This window comes from Mobula hypostoma, chromosome X2 (assembly GCF_963921235.1).
Source record: "Mobula hypostoma chromosome X2, sMobHyp1.1, whole genome shotgun sequence".
Lineage (NCBI taxonomy): Eukaryota > Metazoa > Chordata > Chondrichthyes > Myliobatiformes > Myliobatidae > Mobula > Mobula hypostoma.
Window position 1 is genome coordinate 9,200,380 of NC_086129.1, and position 25,614 is coordinate 9,225,993.

Sequence of the window (25,614 nt, forward strand, 5' to 3'; positions counted from 1 at the left end):
TACAGGGAGAAGGCAGGAGATTGGGGCTGAGAGGGAAAATGGATCAGCCATGATGAAAATGAAATCAGCCATACTTGATGGTCCAAATGGCCTAAATCCGCTCCTATATCTTATAGTCTTATGGTAAGGTGAACTCTTTCCCTTACAATCTACCTCCTTATGATCTTGCACTTAAAATGTTGGAGGAATGCATGAGGGTCTCAGCCTGAAACATCGACTCTTTATTCCTTTCCACAAATGCTGCCTGATTTGTTGAGTTCCTCTTGAATTTTGTCTGTGCTACCCTGGATTTTCAGCATCTACAGAATCTTGCATTTAATCATTTACCTGGACTGCACTTTTTCCGTAGCCGTTACACTTTATTCTGCATTATTTATTTATTTATTTAACGATACCATGTGGAACAGGCCCTTCCGGCCCAGTGAGCCATGATGCTGTCAACCCACCTATTTAGCACTAGCCTACTCACAGGACAATTTACAATGACCAATTAAACTACTATGCAGTATGTCTTTGGACTATGGAAAGAAATTAGAGCACCCAGAGGAAACTCATGCGGTCACGGGGAGTACGTACAAACTCTTCTCAGTCGGCACCTAAGTTGAGCTCCAAACTCTGAAGACCCAAGCTTTAATAGTGTTGCACTAACCGCTACACTACCATGGCGCCCTACCTTATTTTACCTTAAGGTAGAATAAGGCGTTTTGTGCACTATTGGCCTGAAGAAACCATCATCTACAAATTCAAACACAAGGAAATCTGCAGATGCTGGAAATTCAAGCAACACACGTAAAAAATGCTGGTGAACGCAGCAGGCCAGGCAGCATCTATAGGAAGAGGTACAGTCGACGTTTCGTGCTAAGACCCTTCATCAGGATCTACAAATTACAAAGTGTAATCTACAAATTAGTGGATTTGATGAATCAAGGACAGGGAAAGCAGACAAACCAGTTGTCATTGTTTCCCCCTCATTTTGTGGACTCTGAACTGATCCTTGTTCTTGGATAATCTAATCAGAGCAACTGAATGTGGACACAGGAAGCTTCAGGTAATGATCTGCTAAACCTGAGACCATTCTTAGATGAGTAGTTACTTGTTATGTAAAATAGCAGATTTACCAAAGAAGCAATCTGTAATCTCATTAGACTTTGTCTGGGTCGCCTAGTTTAACTTTGTTGTGCCAATCAGAGTGTAAAGACACAAATACACAAGGCTGGGGTGGGCAGAGCCATGGAACAATGTTGGTTTGTAGCCCTGTACAATGACCAATAAGAAGGTGCCCCAGGTAGGTCAGATGACTTTGAGCCAATGGGATGGAGATCCAATGGTTCAAATGATGAGGAACAGTATAAGAGTCAGGAGCTCCAAAAACACAGGAGCAATAACTCTCCAGCAGCCAGAGACCAACCATTGCCGATAAGGAGAACCCCATGCTGGACATGTGGAGATCGGGACCACAAGGAACACCTGGCCAATGTACACTCCTTTCCCAGGTAATACCTTTTCTCTTCATTGACTGTTCATGGAGTGTCAGAGGTTCTAGTAGGGAGCACACAAAAGTTAGTTTGTGAACCCACGTGCTTTTTAGGTGAGACAATGAAGGTTAGTTGTCAGTAAATACAGATTCTCTGTACCTCATTGATTATTATTACAAGGGTTGATTCTTGTAACAGCGTGGTGTAATGATTTGATCTGTATGAACAGAATGCGATACAACATTTTCACTGTATCTCTGTACATGTGACAATAATAAAACAATACCAATACCAATATCAATACATTTCACTCATTGATCCTCTTTCATTGATCCTGTATACAGTTACTATTCTATAGATTTGTTGAGTATGCCCGCGGGAAAAAGAATTTCCGGGCTGTCTGTGGTGACATGTATGTACACTGATAATAAATTTTACTTTGAACTTTTGAACTTTGCAAGTATGAACTTCAGGACTCGCAGGAGATCGCAGTATGTAAGAAAAGATAGCACAATGCAGAGGCAAGATCTGTTTCTAATGGAGTGATAGCTTCTCAACCAAAATCATACAAATATTGAAAATTGGTGATATAGATAAAGATAAAAATAAAGATGAAGATTAGCTTCCTTTGTGACATGTACATTGGAATATTGAAACAAACAGTGAAATGCACTGTTTATATCAAACCAAATCAGTGAGGATTGTGCTGGGCAGCCTGCAAGTGTCACCATGCTTCCAGTGCCAACATAGCATGCTCACAATTCACTAACCATAACTTGTGTGTCTTTGGGATGTGGGGGTGGTTTCCTCCTACTTTCCAACCCTACCCCTAACCCACTCCTTACAGACAGCAACAGGAATCAAACCCCCTTCTACAGCTGGCCACTAAAAAGCATTACATAAAGCACTATGCTACCATTTTAGTGACTGAAGAGGAACTCCACTAAATTATCTCCATCCCACAGCACTGGGTCTTTACTCCTGCAGACTACAGCTTTTCAAGTCCTGTTTCAATGTGCGAGAGTGTCTGCCTGCACCACCCTTTCAGCCATTGGGTTGCAGACAACCCACCCCATGCCGCAACTGGGTGAAAAATTTCTTCATCACCTGCTCTTGAACCCTTCTACTAATTTGAGGTTTTGAATCCAAGAGTGAGGAAGTTATACCACTTAGTAGTGGGAATCACAATAACTGTCACATACAGTGTGCTGAGACTGCTACTACTACTACTACTACTACTATGTCGACTCAGGCCTAGGGGGCCGGCGTCAGGCACGATGACGGACTCTCCACTTCTCCCTCTCCCTCATCAGTGTGTTCAGTTCATCTATATTAGCCGCGCCGCTGTCTTCTGGGAACGTGTTGACCATAGTCTTGGGAGGGTGCCCAGGGTTCATCCTCCCGTGCTTGGGCTCCCATATGATGACTAGGCTGGCAGGTAGCTCGGGGTGGCATAGACAGTGCCCCGCTAGTTGCAGTCTTCTCGCCTCGATTTTAGTGGTGAGCATCGGTAGGTTGTTATAGAGCTCAACGTTCATCATGTGCTGTTGTCAACTCACGTCAAGAGCCATCTGGATCATTCGTGTATAGCAACCATCTGGAGACTTTCACATCGTCTTGGTGAGTGTCCACGTCTCGCATCCGTACGTGAGAATGGACTCTATGACTACTATGAAAATCCTCTTTTTAAGCCCTCTGGTCAGGTTCAACTTCCAGATTTCCTTCATGTCGTTCATAGCCTTCCACGCCAGCGCCTTCCGTATCTTTCTGTCCTTCTCCGAACTCATCATTCTTGACCCAAGGTACTTGTAGTCAAAGACTGAGACTAGTATTAATTAAAATAAATCATAGTGTACTTCACCACAACCCAATGTCTGCAATATGTCCATTTTTACCAAATTCTTTTAATCATCTAGTTCTACAGCAGTTAAAGTGGAGCAGCATTAACTCATCTGTCAATGTATACTCAGTGGCCACTTTATTAAGTGCATCTGTACACCTGCTCGCTAATGCAAATATCTAATCAGCCAATCACGTGGCAGCAACTCAATGCATAAAAGCACAAAGATATGGTCAGGAGGTTCCGTTGTTGTTCAGACCAAACTTCAGAATGGGGAAGAAATATGATCTCAGTGACTTTGACCACGTTGGTGCCAAACAGGGTGGATTGAGTATCTCAGAAACCGCTGATCTCCCGGGATTTTCACACACAACAGTCTCTATAATTTACAGAGAATGGTGTGAAAATGGTCTCAAATAAACACAAGTTACAACAGTGGTGTGCAGAAGAGCGTCTCTGAACGCACAACACATCGTACCTTGAAGTTGATGGGCTACAGTAGCAGAAGACCATAAACATACACTTAGTGGCCACTTTATTAGGCACATGGGGTACCTAATGAAGTGGATATTGAGTTTCAGTTTGGCCAGAGATAATAGAATTCCTGTTCCCTAGAGTCAAAGATTGCACCCTTCGGACTGAACCCAAATGTGGAGGAACAGCAGGCTCTCTCTGTCATGGCAGTCACTAAACTCAGGAGCGGCAGACAGCAGGCTCATGAATCGAACCCAGGAGCAGAGGGTGTCAGATTCCCCATGAGGAGACGGAAACAAGAGGTCAGAGGTCAGGCATAAGAATACCAACAGAGCCTCAGAGGAATGACTGAGCAACACCGCGAGACAAATCATTCTCTATAACACTGTAGAACTCCAGTCAAAAGCCAACTAGTTGTCCCTTTAAATAATCACAGTTTGTGGGAAACGTGTCAGTCACAATTAACTTGACAAGATTAAACAGAGAACATGATGGCTTAATGACTCTCATTAAGACAATAATTAGTAAATACAGGTGCTTGAGAAACTTGTGTAACGCCTTGATTAAGATTTCGACTGCTATGCTGTGAGGTATTTTTATTTTAGCAGTTCTCTGCAAAAGCAGTGTGTTCTGTTAGTAAGAGGGTTTTGTCTTTGGCTAAAGATAAGGAGCCATGTTGTCTAATTTAAGAATGTTGTGTCAGCCAATTGTAACTTTCTGTCCAGTGGAAGATTCCAGACAGCTGGGCAGGGGCAGGTTTCTGAAGGACAGTCGTCTGGTTTGGGGTCTTTTGGCAGGGGCTGCTGAGCAGGGCACAAGGAAAGATGCTGCAGAATGCTGCTCAAAGGAGAGTCCTCGTTGCAAGAAATGCTTTGTACAGATGAATGGCTCCAAGGAAGAAGTGTCAATACTCCTGAAAGAGCTAGTTCCTTTGAGATGGTCTTCGAGGGAAGTCCTTCATGCAAAATGTGGGCTGTGTGTGAATAAAGTGATACATCCCCAAATAGTCCAGTTTGAGCTCCAACATTTATGTGCACAATGAACTGGTTTAACTGAAATGGGCCCTTTTATTTTTCTTTTTTTTTTGCTGTTTGTTAACGTTTAAAAATTAGGTAAATATATTTCCTTTGTAATTTTCTGCCGGTGTACAATCTATTAATTTTCTGGTGAATGCTAACATTGCATGGAGCAGTATTTACACAGCATTCACTACAGTAGGGGTCGCCAACCCGTCGATCGCGATCAATCGGTCGACCTTTGAGACTTTCCCAATAGATCCCGAAGAAAAATCAAAAATAAATACACAAATACTGTTGTAATGTGAACATTATAAAAGTAAGTAATACTAATTAGGATAATGGTAATATAGCAATATTTTCACTAAAAAGCTGTTTGTAAAGAGAGATTGTTTCCGGGTTGCGGGGGTTTAGTTCCGTTCTTTCTGCCCAGTGTCATATGTGTAATTCCCCCGCCATGCATCGCATTTTCAGCGTAGCCTGTGCTGCATCAAAGTGACCAATCAGATTAGGTAACAGTACAGACTGTCGCAAACATCAATATACGGCAGTGTCCCCAACCTCCGGGCCGCGAAGCAGGCAGTGGTGCAGCGGTAGTTGGGATGCACACAGCACATCTTTAAGAAAAAAAGACGAAATAAACAAGCTGATTAATTAGGTGCTGCCAAGAACGTAAATGTCGGCTCAGATCAGAGGCGACGCAATCGGCAATTGCTCGTGATATCCTGATGGCATAGCGGAGGCTCCATGAAAGAAGGTGAAAACATACAAATTCCATCCAGAATGGGAAGAGGAATTTCTATTTACCTTGGTGAAAGACAAGTGTGTATGTATGTTTAATGACTTTAAAAACAAAAACGGCATCACAACCGCAATACGTAATATACCGCTTGGCCCTGCAACAGTGACAAGGAGGGTAGAGTCACCTTCAGAGGACGTGAATATTTTTCACGAATTTCTGGATGTAATGCAAACAGCTCAGCTTGTTGTATTTGTCAGAATGACTTTTCAGGATTTTACAGCAAAGGAGGACTTCCTCACTCTTTTGCAATTAAAGGAAAGAATGAGAGGTGAGGATATTTACAATGAGTTTAAAAATCATGTCTGTGAAAATGACATCCCGATTCATAAACTGGTGGCAATTACTACTGATGGGGCTAAGCAATGCGCGGTGTGCACGTTGGTTTTATACCACTAAAAGTCAGTGCCTACTTTGGGTCAACTTATCTATGTGAAATTGCATTTTCACAGATGAAACTTATTAAATCTAAGTACAGGAACTGACTTACTGACAGACACCTCACTAGGGTTGCCAACTTTCTCACTCCCAAATAACGGACAAAAGTAGCAGTCAAGGTCCGGGACATTTGTGTTTACCCTGAGAAAGACTACCATGACCATGAAGTCTTGCACGGGCACCTGTGTGTGCATGCGCGTACGTGCCAATTTTTTTTCCCCACGACTCGGCTTTGGCTTAATTTTCATTATTTCTACTTTGTATAGGCTGTGTATTTATCATATCATTCCTGCTTTTACTATATGTTACCGTTATTTTAGGTTTTATGTGTTATTTGGTATGATTTGGTAGGTTATTTTTTTGGGTCTGGGAACGCTCAAAATTTTTTTCCATATAAATTAATGGTAAATGCTTCTTCGGCGTAAAGCATTTTGGCACAAAAGGTTTCATAGGAACGTTCTACCTTAGCGGGGGGAATACGGGACAGTTGGCAACCCTACACCTCACAGAGTGTCTCAGACTGGCTGTCTGTAGTTATGAGCCAAATTTCAGGGAACTAGCAGAAAGTATTCAGCCCCAGTCATCACAATGAGTGCAACAGTCAATTTTTATTCATTTATTTTGAAATAAAATTAAATAATGAAACTTAGAATTAAAGGTGTGAAATATTGTAATATTCTTAAAGAAAGACAGCTATGGCCTGTTTGATATGCTAGTTACAGTGTTTTCTTGTTTGAATTAATTTGAAAGTTTGACAAAAGTATTTTGTGTAATTCAAATACAATTCCCCCAAATAAAAGGCCTCAAATTGGAAGTACAATCTGAGCTGTTTTTTCTCTAAACAATTTAGTAGGTAGATCTTGCCTTTCACTGAGGTCGAGGTGGGGAATCTTGGGCTTAAAAAGGTTGGTGACCACTACACTACAGTCAATGTTCCTTAATCAGGACATCACAACTTTCCTGTTTACTTGAACCCCAAATTATACCAACCCTAGACGTGTTTAATTTATGAATTGTGGCCTTCTCACTGCTGAGTCACGTGGCTGTTAACAAAGTTACTGTCGCTAATAAGCCAGGTTTGTATACGAGCCCAGTGAGGGGGTTACACCTTGAAGCCCAACAATCTATGGGAAGCTGTTCAAGTTATTATGGAGGAAGTGTCTGCCTAGTTGACATTGAATGGTAGCTTACTCTTCCTCTTTCCCCTGAGTGATGTGTTTGTGCCCCTGGAGAGGGTAAGGTCACTTTAATTACTTACATTGGAAAATAATTACGAGGAAAGGAAATGACTTTCAGTGATCTTACACATTATCACTGAAAGCAATGTCATTTTATGCTTTGAACAAGTCAAATGGTTTCTCCAAATATTATATCGAAAGAAGACTGGATAAACCCTGCCACCTTAAGAAACCTAAACCTTGTTGTACAATTCAACAAAATCTTGTCAATGCAAACACCCATCTAACCTGCAGCAAATTCTATTCGTTGAGAATCCAAAACAAGAGCTTTTGCAGATGCTGGAAATCCAGAGCAACCCACAAAATGCTGGAAGAACTCAGCAAGTCGGGTGGAATTGAAGAAGAGGTATAAACAGTCGACTGAGCTGTTGGGCTGAGACCCTTCATCAGCACTCATGACCCAGTTTCTTACTTCATCTCCCTTCCCCGTCACCTGGCCTCACCTATCACCTGCCAACATGTACCCCCTCCACTCCTCCCACCTTCTCATTCTGCTTTCTACCCTTCTTCTTTCCAGTCCTGATGAAGGATCTCAGTCCAAAAGATCACTGTTTATTTTCCTCTCTAGATGCTGTCTGACCCTTTGACTTCCTCTATCATTTTGTTTGTGTTGCTTAGTTTTTTTCAAGAGACTGTGTTTATATTTGATGTTTGGGGGTGGGGAGGAATTGATAGAGAACATTCCAATTATAAATAGCAGTGTTTAATCACTAATTAATTGAATTGAGTTTATTACTTACATCCTTCATATACATGAGGAGTAAAAATCTTTATGTTACATCTAAATGTGCAATATGCAATTTCTAGTCATTTGTAATAAATAGTATGTACAACAGGACAGTCAATATGACATAGAAATACAATTGTATCAGCATGAATTAATCAGTCTGACGGCCTGGTGGAGGAAGCTGTCCCGGAGACTGTTGGTCCCGACTTTTATGCTGTGGTACCATTTCCCGAATGGTAGCAGCTGGAACAGTTTGTGGTTGGAGTGACTTGGGTCTCCAGTGATCCTTCGAGCCTGTTTTACACACCTTTCTTTGTAAATGTCCTGAATAGTGGAAAGTTCATATTTACAGTTGCACTGGGCTGTCCGCACCACTCTCTGCAAAGTCCTGTGATTAAGGGAGGTACAGTTCCCATACCAGGCAATGATACAGCCAATCAGGATGCTCTCAATTGTGTCCCTGTAGAAAGTTCTTAGGATTTGGGGGCCCATACCAAACTTCTTCATCTGTTTGAGGTGAAAGTGGCACTGTTGTGTCTTTTTCACCACATAACCAGTGTGTACAGACCACGTGAGGTCCTCGGTGATGTGGATGCCGAGGAACTTCAAGCTGTTCGCCCTCTCAACCCCAGATCCATTGATGTCAATAGGGGTTAGCCTGTCTCCATTCCTCCTGTAATCCACAACCAGCTCCTTTGTTTTTGTGACATTGAGGGAGAGGTTGTTTTCTTGACACCACTGTGTCTGGGTGATGACTTCTCTGTAGGCTGCCTCATTATTATTTGAGATTAGGCCAATCAGCGTAGTCTCATCAGCAAATTTAATTAGCAGATTGGAGATGTAGCTGGTGACACAGTCATGGTTATACAGGGAATAAAGGAGGGGACTCAGTACGCAGCCCTGAGGGGCACCTGTATTGAGATTCAGAGGGGTGGAGGTGAGGGAGCCCACTCTTACAACCTGCTGGTGATCTGACAGGAAGTCCAGGATCCAGCTGCTTAAAGCAGGGTGAAGGCCGAAGTCTCTGAACTTCTTGCTGAGCCTGGATGGAATTATGGTGTTGAATGCTGAACTGTAGTCCAAGAACAGCATTCTCACATCAGCATCCCTCTTCTCCAGGTGTGTAAGGATTGTGTGTAGAGCTGTGGCTATTGCATCATCTGTCGCAATGTCAGAAATGAAACAAAGTTTTTTCACTGTCTGATCGCTATACATTGGTTACACATCTTGATAAATGGCAAAGGCAAATGGTTGCACCAATGAACAGCCAATCTTTATTAATGAGAATGTTCTTGTTCCCCTTTTCTAAATGTGCTCTGAAATTTACATTTTCTGAGAATTCCTGTCAAAATGTAGCACTTCACATTTCTCAATGTTAAATTTCATCTGCCGCTTGTCCACCCACTCCACCGGCCTGACCACGTCTTCTTGAAGAATCGGTTAATGTTGTATACTTGGATTTTCAGAAGGCCTTTGACGAAGTGATACACATCAGACTATGAGCCCATTGGTACTGCAGGAAAGATTCTAGCATGGATAAAGCAGTGGCTGATTGGCAGGAGGCAAAGAGTGAGAATAAGGTGAGCCTTTTCTGGTTGGCTGTGGTGTTCCACAGGGGTCTCTATTGGGACCGATTATTTTTACGTTATATATCAATGACTTGGATGATGGAATTGATGGCTGTGTTGCAAATTTTGCAGACAATACGAAGCTGGATGGAGGGGCAGGTAATTTTAAGGAAGCAGAGAGACTACAGAAGGATTTGGACAGATAGGAAAATGGGCAAGGAAATGGCAGACGGGTTGCAGTGTTGGGAAGTAATTACAGACACAAATGCTCCTCTTAGATTAACCCTTTCATTCCCAAATTATTCTTGTGAACCTCCTCTGGATCCTCTGATACACCAGCACATTTTTTTTCTTAGATAAGGAGCCCAAAACTGCTCCCAATCCTCCAACTGCAGTCTAAATAATGTCTTGAAAAGCCTCAGCTTTATATTAGCATTAGTAAGTTGTGATCATGCTATGTTGGCGGCAGAAGTGTTGCGTCACTTGATTTGATTAAGTCGACACATCTCATTGTATGTTTTGATGTTTCAATGTAAATGTGACAAATAAAGCTAATCTTTATCACTAATGAATGCAAATGGGCTTACCACATTTTTTCTCCCCCCCCCCAAGAAAGGTTAACCCTGACGCTTAACACAGGTGCATCACTTACCTCTGCCAACATGCTTTATATAAGATTTACTTGAATGCGGTTATTCTAAAATAACTATGAAGCTCTGTACCACCACAGGCTATTAACTATCCGCTGTGCCTGCTGCGCACTACAGATGAAATTCATCCTGTCAATAACTTTCATGAATAGGTCAGACTGATTGCAAAACGAAAAAAGTCCTGGATCATTTCAAATTAATTCCTCATTGCACCAGCAAATGTATCTACACTTTCTTTCAGTTTGGGTCTCAGGATTATTGAAAATAGAGCATGAGTTTTCCAACTGGACATTGCAGCAATCTCATGGCTTAGTACAGTAACTCTTCTCTGTGAGACTGTAAGAAACTGCAGAGTTGTAGACACAGCTCAGCATATCATGGAAGCAAGCCTCCCTTCTTCTTCCCCCCCACCCCCCCATGAACTCTGTCTACACCTCTGGCTGTCTCGGTGACGCAGTCCTCGTAATCAATGACCCAAAAGGCCATAAGACATAGGAGCGGAATTAGGCTATTCGGCCCATCGAGTCTGCTCCACCATTCAAACATGGCTGATCCTTTTCCCCCCCTCAACTCCATTCCCCAGCCTTCTCCCCATAACCTTTGGTGCTGTGTCCAATCAAGAACCTATCAATCTCTGCCTTAAATACACACAACAACCTGGCCTCCACAGCTGCCTGTTGTAACAAATTCCACAAATTCACCATTCTCTGGCAAAAGAAATTTCTCCGCATCTGTTTTAAATGGATGTCCCTCTATCCTGAGGCAGTGCCCTCTTGTCCTAGCCGCCTCCACCGTGGGAAACATCCTTCCCACATCTACTCTGTCTAGGCATTTCAACATTCGAAAGGTTTCAATGAGATTCCCCCTCATCCTTCTAAATTCCAGTGAGTACAGGCCCAGAGCTATCAAAGGTTCCTTGTACGATAACCTTTTCATTACCGAAATTATCCTTGTGAACCTCCTCTGAACTCCCTCCAATGACTGCACATCTTTTAAATAGGTTTCAATGTCAAAAGGTTCGATTTAATGTCAGAGAAATGTATACAATATACAACCTGAAAATCCTTCCAGGTGAGGCGACACTTTACCTGTTAGTTGGCTGGGGTGATATACTGCGTCCAGTGCTCCCGATGTGGCCTTCTATATATTGGCGAGACCCAACGCAGACTGCGAGATTATTTTGCTGAACATCTACGCTCTGTCCGCCAGGGAAAGCAGGATCTCCCAGTGGCCACACATTTTAATTCCACATCCCATTCCCATTCTGATATGTCTATCCACGGCCTCCTCTACTGTAAAGATGAAGCCACACTCATGTTGGAGGAACAACACCTTATATTCCGTCTGGGTAGCCTCCAACCTGATGGCATGAACATTGACTTCTCAAACTTCCGCTAATGCCCCACCTCCCCCCTCGTACCCCATCCGTTATTTATTTATATACACACATTCTTTTTCTCTCTCTCCTTTTTATCCCTCTGGCTCCCTCACTATACCCCTTGCCCATCCTCTGGGTTTTCCCCCCTCCTCCCCCTTTTCCTTCTCCCTGGGCCTCCTGTCCCATGATCCTCTCATATCCCTTTTGCCAATCACCTGTCCAGCTCTTGGCTCCATCCCTCCCCCTCCTGTCTTCTCTTATCATTTTGGATCTGCCCCTCCCCCTCCCACTTTCAAATCTCTTACTAGCTCTTCTTTCAGTTAGTCCTGACGAAGGGTCTCAGCCCGAAATGTCGACTGTACCTCTTCCTACAGATGCTGCCTGGCCTGCTGCGTTCACCAGCAACTTTTATATGTGTTGCTTGAAATTCCAGCATCTGCAGATTTCCTCGTGTTTACAACCTGAAATTCTTTTTTTTTCGCAAACATCCGCAAAAACAGAGAAGCATCCCCAAAGAATGAATGACAGTTAGAACCCAAAGCCCCCGCCCAGATCACCGCTTCCATACGTAAGCAGCAGCAGGGTGATAACCCCCTCCTCCACCAGCAAAATAAGCATCGGCACCCTCCACCGAGCACTCAAACGTGCAGCAAAGCATCAATAAAGACATAGACTTGCAGTACCCCAAAGACTACTCATTCACTCAGTGATTCGACATACTGCTCTCTCTCTCCCCCCCCCCAATAAGGGAAAAAGAGGTGTCCCCATTTTGCAGCGAGAGGGGAGATATAACAAACAACTCGCCAATTTGTGATGTCAAAAGTCTGTTGCGTCACTTTTTCTGAGCTCTGTGCCCAAAGATCTCGGGTCTCTGTTTATATAGCCAGCTCGCTGCTTTTGACCTTTTGTGTACTCCCATGACACACCAGTTTTCTGCAGCGGCACTGACCTCGAGTCCGCCCGCCTCCAGAGCCACGAAAATTCAGCGCCCTGAAGGTGCGCTAGTCTTCTAGACCACATCCTTGGCATATCAGAAAGCGGCCTATCGTGAGGCCCTGAGAGCGGGTCCCATTCCCGCAAAGAGCCGAAGTCAGCGTGTAACTCCGGGTCAGGGTCTTCAAAAGGATCCCAAAAAGAAAACATAGAGATATTAAAGACAGAAATAGAGCTGTTTCCAAAGATGCAAGCAAAGGAGTCACAATTAGGTGCCATCATCCTAAGCTCCGCCCTCTGCCATTTTCTTAAATGAGCCCAAAACTGTTCCCAAGGCTCACCAGTTTTTATAAAGCCTCAGCATCACATCCTTGCTCTTGTATTCTAGAACTCTTAAAATGAATGCTAACATTGCATTTGCCTTCCTCACCATCAACTCAACCTGCAAACTAACCCTTAGGGTGTTCTGCACAAGGACCCCCAAGTCCCTTTGCATTTCAAATTTTTGGATTTCCTCCCCATTTAGAAAATAGACTGCACATTAACTTCTCCTACCAAAGTGCATGACCATGCATTTTCCAACATTGTATTTCACTTGCCATTTTCTTGCCCATTCTCCTAATCTTCCTGTTTCCTCAGCATTACCTGCCCCTCTACCAATCTTCATATCATCTGCAAACTTGGCAAAAAACCCAGCTATTCCATCATCTAAATCACTGATATACAGCATAAAAAGAAGTGGTCCCAACACCAACCTTGCAGAACACCACTGGTCACTGGCAGCCAACCAGAAAAAGATCCTTCTATTCCCACTCAGTACCTCCTACCAATCAGCCAATGCTCTAACCATGTTAGTAACTTTCCTGTAATACCATGAGCTCTTGATTTGGTAAGCAGTCTCATGTGTGGCACCTTGTCAAAGGTCTTCTGAAAGTCCAAATATACAACATCCACTGCATCCCCTTTATCTATCCTACTTGTAATCTCCTCAAAGAATTTCAACAGGTTTGTCAGGCAGGATTTTCCCTGAAGGAAACTATGCCGACTTTGTACTACCTTGTCCTGTGTCACCAAGTACTCCATCACCTCATTCTTAACAATTCCAGCATCTTCCCAACCACTGAGGTCAGGCTAACTGGTCTATAATTTCCTTTCTGCTGCCTCCCTCCTTTCTTAAAGAGTAGAGTGACATTTGCAATTTTCCAGTCCTCTGGCACTATGCTAGCATCTAAAGATTTTTGAAAGATCATTTCTAATGCCACCACAATCTCCATCATTACCTCTTTCAGAACCCTAGGGTTCAGTTCATCTGGTCCAGGTGACTTGTGTACCTTTAGGTCTCAGAGCTTTTTGAACACCTTCTATTGTAACAGTAACTGCACCCACTTCTCTTCCTTCACACACTACAACATCAGGCATATTGCTAGTGTCTTCCACAGTGAAGACTGATGCAAAATACTCATTTAGTTCATCAGCCATCTCCTTGTCCCCGTTATTATTCCTCATTTTCTAGCAGTCCTATATCCACTCTCATTTCTCTTTTATTTTTATCATACTTGAAAGCACTTTTACTATCCACTTTGGTATTATTTACTAGCTTGCTTTCATATTTCATCTCTTCCCTTCTAATGATTTTTTGTTGCTCTCTGTAGGTTTTTAAAAACTTCCCAATCCTCTATCTTCCCATTAATATTTGTTTTGTTGTATGCCTGTTCTTTTGCTTTTACAATAGCTTTGACTTCCTTTCTCAGCCATTATGGTACTATTTTACCATTTGAGTATTTCTTCATTTCTGCACCTTCTTCATTTTTCCCAGAAACACACGCCATTGCTGCTCTGCTGACATCCCTGCCAGCAGTTCCTTCCAATTTACTTTGGCCAACTCCTCTCTCATACCACTGTAATTTCCCTGACTCCACTGAAATACTGTTACGTCAGACTTTACTTTCTCCCGATCAGATTTCAAGTTGAACACAATCATATTGTGATCATCTTCTGCAGCATTTGATGCAGCATGCACAAGGGATTGTCACCTCGCCTGGATTTCAGAATGATTGCTTATTTATTTATTATTATTATTCTTTCTTTTTATATTTGTACAGTTTGTTGTCTTTTGCACACTGGCTGAATGCCCAAGTTAGTGCGGTCATCCATTGATTCTATTATGTTTATTATTTTATTATGGATTTATTGAGAATATCCACAAGACAATGAATCTCAGGGTTGTATATGGTGACGTATATGTACTTTGATAATAAATTTGAACTTTGAACAATCAAAATCTGGTTTAGTATCACTGACATATGTCGTAAAATTTTTGTTTTGTGACGTAGTACGATGCAATACATTAATAAGCTGTTATGTTACAAAAGAGAAAGCAAAAGCTGAACAGTGAGGTACTGTTCATGACCATTCAGAAATCCAATTGTGGAGGGAAAGAAGCTGTTCTTAAAAGAATGAGTGTGAGCCTTCAGGCTCCTGTACTTCCTCCCTGGTGGTAGTAATGAGAAGACGGCCTGCCCAAGATGGTGACAGTCCTTCATGATAGATCGTGCCTTGATGCCCTTGATAGTGGGGTTGTACGTGTGATGGAGCTGACTGAGTTTACAGCCCTCTGCAGCTTCTTTGAATGCTGTATTTTGGAGCCTCCACACCAGGCTGCCATGCAACCAGTCAGAATGCTCTCCACCATACAGCTGTAGACATCTGTGGAGGTTTGTAGAGATCTATCTCATAAATCTAACCAGATGTTATTCAATGACTTATTTTACAATAAACCTCAGCAATTTTATCCATTGCAGTTCTCAACAGCAGACTCACTCCCAGGGTCAAACTCCTGACTTTTGTACAGACTAATAACATCCGCTTTCCTTTAGCGTTCTGCTCCAGCCTCTCCACCCAATGATCTTTGTGAAATGTGCATTGTGTGCCTTTTGCCCGAAACTCTGCTCTGAATGGCTGCCTCGAGTTTGTTAAGTGATTGTCCAATTGCCTCATGACATTGATCTCCATAATACTGACAGGAAGATGGATTCTATTTGTCCATTAGTCTGCTTCTTCCGCTGGGAATGTTTTCTTAATTTATCTCTCCAATTTCTTCTTTCATTGCCCTGCAATTATTTTTCCTATCACTGGGAACATTAATTTTATTATCCCTGACCTGTAACGGCATCACAATCACCAACTCTGCTTCATGTTCTTTAAGTAGCACTTCAGCCATGACCTGTTTCTGCTCCCTTCTCTCTCCCACTGCTCCTTTATTTCCCTGACAGTCTCTTTGTTGCTTGAAAGCTTTGTAATATCCTGTTTAATTAGTGATAGTTCCTTCCATTTCTATTTATTTCATTCTGTAAGTATTTCTTTTAATCAATTTTAGTACCTTGCAATGTTTTAATAAATTTCCTTTTTCAGACAGACAATACCTCCTCTGTCCATTTTTTCCTCCCAATTTACCCAGTTCCTCCTGCACTCTCCCCAGCCTTCCAGTCCAGAGGTTAGAGGCCTGTGTGAGTGGGTGGGCGGGAGGGAAGAAAGGGCTCATTGTTATTTTTTTAATTGCTGTTATTTTACTATAAGTGTAGCCCCTCTGGCCACCCTCAGGGTCGCTCGGCTCGCTGTCATCTAGGGAAACAGCCCTCGGCCCCGCCAAGCTGGGTAATTAGTTTGTGTAGATGCTGTGTGACGTACGCCACCCCGCCCAAATAACAGACAATACACCAGATACAATTAAATGATTTACAGTTTATAGATATTACTGGAACTATATAATTAATGGAGAATAAAATATAAAAAGAAAATAAAAGGCGCCACACTTATCAAAATTTCTTCGTGCACAAACAGTTGGAGCACAGGACCCTTCTTCTTCACCCTGCGACCCCTCGGCCACCTCGACCAGCTGCCTGGGACCAACAATGGTGGTCGACCAGACGCTCCACACGAGTTCGTCTCCGTCTCCTCACCGAACGCCCTCCTCGGGGTCTGACCCCATTAGCGGACATCACAGCACCTGGTCCATCCTCTGTCTCTCTCTCCCGCCTTCTCCCCCCGAAACCCCGCACATACAATCTCTTACAGACACCCCACAGGCATAACAACTAACCTAATTGGTTCATTTGTCCTCTTATCAGTAGATAATCCAAAACTAACTACCAGCGCAAGAACTTTCTCAGCGTTTCACATAACAAAAAAGCATTCCCAAGTATAACATAACAAAGAAGCCTTTTTAATTAGCCTACACAGTAACATAAAAGATGAAACCCCCTTACATAAACAATTAGAGCAGCTACCTTTTTACTTAGGTTTGCTCTCAAGATTAAAAAGGCAGTGCTTCGCGGCAGTTTTTCAGAGTTGGACTGCAACCAATCAGTGAATGGGATTCATTAGAAAGGGCCAATAAAAATAAAGCAGGGGCAAGCAGAACAGCCATTGTTGTGGAATGAAGAAGTGATAGATAGGAGCTACAGGGAGGTAGTCACCCCTAGATTACAGAGGGCAGGTGCCTGGGAGGATGTCAGGAAAAGAAAGGAAAATGCACAGCCAGTGCAGAGTACACCTGTATCTGTTCCCTCAATAATAAGTACATGTAAGTACATAATAACTTTGGATACTTTTGAGGGGATGACCTACCAGGGGAAGCCTCAGCGACCAGGTCTCTGGCACTAAGTCTTGTGCTGTTGCTCAGAAGAGAAAAGATGAAGAGGAGTGTAGTGGTGATAAGAGATTCCATAGTCAAAGGAATAAAAGTGTGATAGAGACACCTGGATGGTATGCTGCCTTGCAGGTGTCAGGGTCAGAGATGTCTCGGATCGGGTCCAAGGCATTCCAATGAGGGAGGATGAGCAGCCAGAAGTCTTGGTACGTGGGTTCCTTAAGATTGTTATAGCCGGGGTTGGTTATGGGGGCAAGCTCCCACTACCTATTAAATGCTCCTAATGGTATGCGCCATTGGTTTAGTATTCGGGCAGTGTTTCCTTTCTACTGACAGGAAAAGGGGCAAAGACAGGTTCTGGCACCTCCAAATCAGTCACTTTGGGCAGATGGGGCTCATCCAGCTCATCTAGGAGAAGGAAAACTCTGATCTCAAGCCTCTGCTGACTTGTGGTTATACCCACTCATGGGGAAGACTTTGGGAGTAAACCCTGAAGGAAAAATCCAGAGCTGGAGTTCTTAAGGCGGTCCTACGTTGAGTTCACTGCTGACTGTCAACTTCCGTGAGACACTGCTGGTGCCAAATTATATCAGTCTCTGCCGTTCCTTTGGGGTCATCAGATGTGTGCTGATGGGGAGCTTGTGACATGGGCAACAGCTTGCTCTCCATATCATATTGTCTAGGTTTGCGTATCTAGACAGCTAGGATGCAATATCCATGGTGAACTCTGACTGACGGAGTCCCTCAAATCCTCACGCGGGTAGACAGCTGAAGAATTTCTGAGGAGAGATTTTAGGGAGCTAGGTAGAAAGCTGTAAAACAGGACTTCCTGGGTCGTAATCTCTGGATTGCTGCCCATGCCACACACCAGTGAATGTGTGGCTGAAGGACTGGTGCAGGGTTCAGATTTATGGATCATTGGGATCTCTTCTGGGGAAGGTATGACCTGTACAAAGTGAACTGTTTACACCTGAACCCAAGGTGGATCTTGCGAGCAGCTTTTCTAGAGCTGTTCACAAGAGTTTAATTTAAGTTGACAGTGGGACAGTGGGATGGGAACTGGAGTGATAGTGCTGACGATGAGGTAGTTGGTTTGCAAACGGAGGCAGTGTGTAGCGAGCCTACTAGCAAGAAGAGGCTGAAAGAAACTGCAGAAGATTCTAAATCTAGTCAGCTCCATCTTGGGTACTAGCCTACAGAGTACTCAGGACATCTTTAGGGAGTGGTGTCTCAGAAAGGCAGCGTCCATTATTAAGGACCTCCAGCACGCAGAGCATGCCCTTTTCTCACTGTTACCATCAGGTAGGAGATACAGAAGCCTGAAGGCACACACTCAACGATTCAGGAACAGCTTCTTCCCCTCTGCCATCCGATTCCTAAATGGACATTGAAGCTTTGGAAACTATCTCGCTTTTTTTAATATACAGTATTTCTGTTTTTGCACATTTTTAAAATCTATTCAATGTACATAATTAATTTACTTGTTTATTTATTATTATGTTTTATTTTTATTATTTCTCTCTCTCTCTCTCTCTCTCTCGCTCTCTGCTAGATTACGTATTGCATTGAACTGCTGTTGCTAAGTTAACAAATTTCACGTCACATGCCAGTGATAATAAACCCGATTCTGATTCTGATGATAGCGCAAAATTGCAGTCAACAGGATGAGTTGCAATATAAAAGGAGGACAAAATCGATAAGGGTGAATACAGGACTGAAGGTGTTGTATTTGAATGCACACAGTATATGGAATAAGGTAGATGAACTTGTCATACAGTTACAGATTGGCAGGTATGATGTTGTAGGCATCTCTGAATCATGGCTAAAAGAAAATTATAGCTGGGTTCTTAACATCCAAGGATACACTTTGTATCAAAAGGATAGGCAGGAAGGTAGAGGGGGTGGGTAGATCTGTTGGTTTAAAAAAAAATAAAATCAAAGCATTAAAAAGAGGTGACATAGGATTGGAAGATGTAGAATCGTTGTCGGTAGAGATAAGGAGCTGCAAGGGTCAAAAGACACTGATGGGAGTTGTATACAGACACCCAAGCTGTATTAAAGATGTGGTGTACAAAATACTATGGGAGATAGTAAATGCACTTCAAGCAGGCAATGCAACAATAGTTATGGTGAACTTCAATATGCAGGTAGATTGGGAAAATCAGGTTTTTGCTGGATTCCTGGAGGGGGGATTTTCTAGATTGCCTACAAGATGGCCTTTTAGAGCAGCCTGTGGTTGAACCCACCAAGGAATCAACTATTCTTGATTGGGTGTTGTGCAATGAACTGGAATTGATTAGAGAGCTTACGGTAAAGGAACCTTAATAAAATTCACCCTGCAATTCGAGAAGGAGAAGCTAAAGTCAAAAGTATCAGTATTGCAGTGGAGTAAAGGGAATTACAGAGGAAAGAGGAGCTAGCCAAAATTTATTGGAAAAGAACACTAGCAGGGATGATGGCAGAGCAGCAATGGCTGGAATTTCTGGGAGCAATTCAGAAGGCACAGGATATATACATCCCAAGAAGAAGAAGAAGTATTCTAAAAGCAAAATGACACAACTATGGCTGACAAGCGAAGTCAAAGCCAACATAAAAGCCAAAAAGAGAACATATAATAGATATTGGGGAGTTAGAGGATTGGAAAGCTTTTAAAAACCAACAGAAGACAACTAAAAAAGTCATAAAAATGAAAAATGAATGGAAGCTAGCCAATAATATTAAAGAGGATGTTAAAGTTTCTTACTCTTTATATATCAGAAAAGAGAAGTGAGAGTAGATAGTAGACAAGGAGGTGGCAGGCGAACTGAATAAGTATGGCATCCACTGTGGAAGACACAAGCAGTATGTCAGAAGTTCAAGAATGACAGGGAGCAGAAATATGTGAAGTTGCTATTACTAGGGAGATGGTTCTTGGGGAAACTGAAAGTTCTGAAAGTAGATAAGTCACCTGGACAGGATGCCATACGCCCTTGGGTTCTGAAAGAGGCAGCTGAAGAGATTGTGGAGGCATTAATAATGATCTCTCAAGAATCAATATATTCTGGCATAGCTCCAGAGGTTTGGAAAATTGCAAATGTCCTCCACTCTTTCAGAAGGGAGAGAGGCAGAAGAAAGGAAATTATAAGCCAGTTAGTCTGACCTCAGTACTTGGAATAATGTTGGAGTTGATTGTTAAAGATGTGGTTTCGGGGTACTTGGAGGCACCTGATAAAATAGGCCATAGTCAGCAGAGTTTTCTTAAGGGAAAAGCTTGACTACAGATGTGTTAGAATTCTTTGAAGAAATAATAAGCAGGATAGACAAAGAAGAATTGATGCATGTTATGTACTTGGATTTTCAGGCAGCCTCTGACAAGGTGCCACACATGAGGCAATTTAACAAATTAAGAGCTCATCGTATTACAGGAAGATACTAGTGTAAGTGGTTAAGATTTTTACTGCTCTGCTGTAGGTATTTCATTTTAGCAGTTCTGTAAAAGCAGTGTGTTCTGCTTTTAGAATGTTTTGGTTTTGGCTAAAAGATAAAGGGCGATGATCAACTTAGGAATGTTGTGTCAGCCAATCAGGATGACGAAATTGGGAGAAGGTTCTAGAGACAGAGCTGGGTGGAGTGACATTTGTGACAGACAGTGCGATTCGTGGATCTTTTTGGCGGGATTTGCAAAGAGGACAGAAGGGAAATTGGCTGAGAATGCCATTGGAAGAACTGTCCCTGATGCACAAAATGCTTTGTGCAAGTTAATGGCTCCCGGAGGAAAGGCCAATACTCCTGATGAGAGTGCCCGTTTGTTTGAGATGGAGTTCAACCAACGTTCGGAATGCAGTGTGTACTTTCATGCAGACCATGTGTCCAGCATGTCAGTAGAAAGGACAACTTCAAGATGAGCTCCAACTTTATGTGCTCATTTGGACTGGGTTAACTGCAATGGGCCCTTTTATTTCCTCCTTTACTTTTTCCTACTAACTGTTTGAGAAAGCTGAAGTTTGCAAATACACTTTCTTTATAATTTTATGCAGTGTACGATTTATTTCTTATTAACCGACAACTGTGTGTGGGCAGTATTTATGCAGCATTCACTCAAATCGAGGTTTCCTTACTCGGAACATCACAACATTCCTGTGGTTGAACCACAAATCATACCGACCCTAGACACCTATTAAGGGTGGCCTTCTTACCGCTGAGGCCTATGACTGTTCACAGGGCCAGATAATGAGCCAAGTTTGCATAGGAGCCCAGTGAGGGGACTTACACTAGCATAGATAGAGCAGTGGATGATTGGTAGGAGGCAAAGAGTGGGAATAAAGGGAGCCTTTTCTGGCTGCTTGGCTACCTTTGCTGATTGGCTGCTATTGACTAGTGATGTTCCGGGGGGGTCTGTGTTGGGGCTGCTTCTTTTTACATTATATGTCAATGATTTGGATGATGGAATTCATGGCTTTGTGGCCAAGTTTGTGGAAGATACAAAGACTGGTAGACGGGCAGGTAGTTTTGAAGAAGTAGAGAGGCTGCAGAAGGAGTTAGACAGATTAGGAGAATGGCCAAAGAAGTGACAGATTGAATACAGTGCCTGTAAGTGTATGGTCATCCACTTTTGTAGAAGAAATGAAAGCATGGATAATGTTCTAAATTTTCTAAAAATTCAAAAATCTGAGGTGCAAAGGGACTTGGGAGTCCTTGTGCAGGGTTCCTTCAAGGTTAATTTGCAGGTAGATTCTGCGGTGAGGAAGGCAAACGCAATGCTAGCATTCACTTAAAGAGGAAGAGAGTATGAAAGCAAGGATGCAATGTTGAGACTTTACAAAGCACTGGTAAGGCCTCACTTGGAGTATTGTGAACAGTTTTGTGCCCCCTAGAAAGGATTGCTGAAACTAGAGAGGGTTCAAAGGAGGTTCATGAAAATAATTGTAGTGCTGAAAGGCTTGTCACATGAGGAGTGTTTGATGGCTCTGGGCCTCTACTAACTGGAATACAGAATGAGGGGTAAGGGTGACCAAATAGAAGCCTATCGAATGTTGAAAACCCTCAATAGAGGATATGGAGAGGATGACTGGGGAGTCTATGATGGGGGAGTCTAAAATCAGAGGACACAGTCTCAAAATGGAGGTGCATCCTTGTACAACGGCATTGAGGAGCAATTTCTTTTCCCGGAGAGTGGTGAATTGGTGGAATTTGTTGTCACAGGTGGCTGTGGAGGCCAAGTCATTGGGTATATTTAAGGCAGAGGTTGATTGATTCTTGATTAGCCAGGGCATGAAGGGATACAAAGTGAAGATGGGAAATTGGGGCTGAGAGGGAAAATGGATCAGCCAAGTTGAAATGGTGGAGTAGAATCAATAGGCTAAATGGCCAGAAAGCTGACTATTCTGCCCTGCAAAGTATTGCATATAATGTAAAAGGAAGCAGACTGAACACCGACCCCTTGCTAATCACCAGTAACCAACCACAAAAGGCTTCCTTTATTCCCATTTTGTGCCTCCTGCCATTCACCCAGTCTTAGACAATAAGACAAAGGAGCAGAATTAGGCCATTCAGCCCATCATTCCATCATGGTGGATTCTGGATCCTACACAACTCCAAACACCTGCCTTCTTGCCATATCCTTTGGGGAACCAATCAGGGAACTATCAGTTTTCACTTTCGATATACCCATGTTCTTGGCATCCACAGCTGTCTGTGGTAGAACGGTCCACAGATTCACTACTCTCTGGCTTAAAAAGTCCTCCTTGCCTCTGTTATAAAGGTCATCCTTCAAATTTGAGGCTTCTAAAGTCCAAAGGATGTCGACGATGATTTTAGGAATGAAGAGGTTAACATACGAGAAACGCTTGGCAGCTTTGGGCCTGTACTCACTGGAATTCAGAAGAATGCAGGGGGATCTGAATGAAACCTGCTGAATGTTGAAAAGTCTAGATAAGGTGGATGTAGAGAGGATGTTTCCTATGGTGGGAGTGTCCAGAACTAGAGCATACAGCCTCAAAATTGAGGGTCGACTTTTAGAACAGAGGTCAGGAGGAATTTTTTTAACCAGAGAGCAGTGAATCTGTGGATTGCTCTGCCACAGACTGTGGTGGAGGCCAAGTCCATGGGTATATTTAAAGCAGAAGTTTATAGTTTCCTGAATGGTCAGGGCATGAAAGGATATGGCGAGAAAGCTGGTGTAATGGGGGTTGAGTGGGATCCGGGATCAGCCTTGATGGAATGGCAGAACATGTTCAATGGGCTGAATGGCCTAATTCTGCTCATATGGCCTTATGATCTTATTAGTTTCCAAGATCCCTGAAACCTCATCCTTAATAATGGACTCCAGCATTTTTTCAACCACTGAGGTTAGGCTAACTGACCTATAATTTCTTTTCTTTTGCCCCCCTCACTTCTTAAACAGTGGAGTTACATTTCCAATTTTCCAGTCCTCCGGAACCTTGCCAGAATCAAGTGATTCTTGAAAGATAATAAACAATGCATCTGCTATCTATTCAACAACCTCTTTCAGGACTCTGGGGTGTAGTCCATCTGGTCCAAGAGACTTATCCACCTTAAGACCTTTCAGTTTGCATAACACTTTTTCCTTTGTAATAGCAATGACACTCATGGACCTCTGGCACACTGCTAGTGCCTTCCACAGTGAAGACCGATGCATTAAGTTCATCTGGCCTTTCTTTGCCCCCCATTACTACCCCACCAGCATCATTTTCCAGTGGTCCAGTATCAACTCTCACCTCCCTTTTACTCTTTATATTACTGAAAAAACTTCTGGTATCCTGCTTTATATTATTGGCCAGTTTGCCCTAATATTTCATCTTTTCTTTTGTTGGTTGCTTTTTGTTGGATTTTAAAGACTTCCCAATCATCCAATTTCCCACTCACTTTAGCTGCATGAGATGCCCTTTCCTTGGCTTTTTTGGAGTCCTTAACTTTCCTTGTTAGGCATGGTTGCCTACCTTTGCTATTTGAGAACAACTACTTCTGTGCGGCATATCTATCCTGTGCCTTGTGAACTATTCCCAGAAACTTCAGCCATCTCTTTTCTGCTGTCATCCCCACCGGTATCCTCAACCAATCCACCTGGGCAAGCTCATGCCTCTGTAATTCCCTTTATTCCATTGCGATACTGATAGATGCTTCTCCTTCTCAAAGTGCAGTATGAATTCAATCATATTATGTTCACTACCTCCTAAGAGTTCCTTTACCTTAAGCTCCCTGATAAAATCGAGATTATTACACCACACCCAATCTAAGATTGCCTTTGCCTAAGCAGGTTTAAGCACAAGCTACTCTTAAAAAGCCATCTCGTAGGCATTCAACAAATTCCTGCTCTTGCAATCTGACACCAACCAGATTTCCCCAATCCTTTGCACACTGAAGTCCCCCATTACAAATGTGACATTACCCTTATTAATTGCCCTTTCCAGCTCCCTTTGCAATCTCAACCCCACATCTTGGCAATTCTTTGGAGGCCTATATATGAATCCCAAAATGTTTTTCTACCCTTGCAGTTTCTTAACTCCATCCACAAAGATTTGACATTCTCTGACCCTATGTCACCTCTTTCTGAAGAAGTAATTCCATCTCTTACCAAAAGAGCAACACCACCACCTATGCCTTCCTGCCTGTCCTTTTGAAACAAAGTATGTCCTTTGATATTAAGCTCCCAACTATGACCTTCTTTCAGCCATGACTCAGTGATGCCCACAAAGTCATACCAACCAATCTGTAATTGCCCTATGAGTTCATCCACTTTATTCTGAATGCTATGTGCATTTAAATACAGCACCTTCAATCCTGCATTCTTTGCACTTTTGAATACTGCCTCTGTGGTACAATTTAGCTCTTTGCTCTGTCAGCATTTGTACCCAATCATTGGCTTGTTCTTCCTTACACGCATAATCAACTTGTAAACCTGCTGGCTCATTCTCAGCTCTATCATACTGATTCCCATCCCCCTGCCATATGAGTTTAAACCACTCCCAACGGCTCTAGAAAACCTGCCCACAAGGATATTGGTCTTACCCATGCCATTATCTTTCCTGTAATACCATGGGCTCTTATCTTGTCAAGAACATAAGACATACGAGCAGAATTCGGCCATTTGGCCCATTGAGTCTGCTCCTCCATTCAATCCTGGCTGATCTTAATCTCCCCTCCTCAACTCCACTCTCAGGCCTTCTCCCTCTAACTTTGGATGCCATGTTCAATCAAGAACCTATCAATCCTTGCCTTAAATACACCCAACAACCTGGCCTCCACAGCTGCCGTTGGAAACAAATTCCACAAATTCACCACCCTCGGGTTAAAGAAATTTCTCCGCACCTCTGTTTTAAATGGACGCCCCTCTATCCTGAGACTAAGCCGTTTTGTCCTAGACTCGCCCACCATGGGAAACATCCTTTCCACATCTACTCTGTCTAGGCCTTTCAATATTCGAAAGATTTC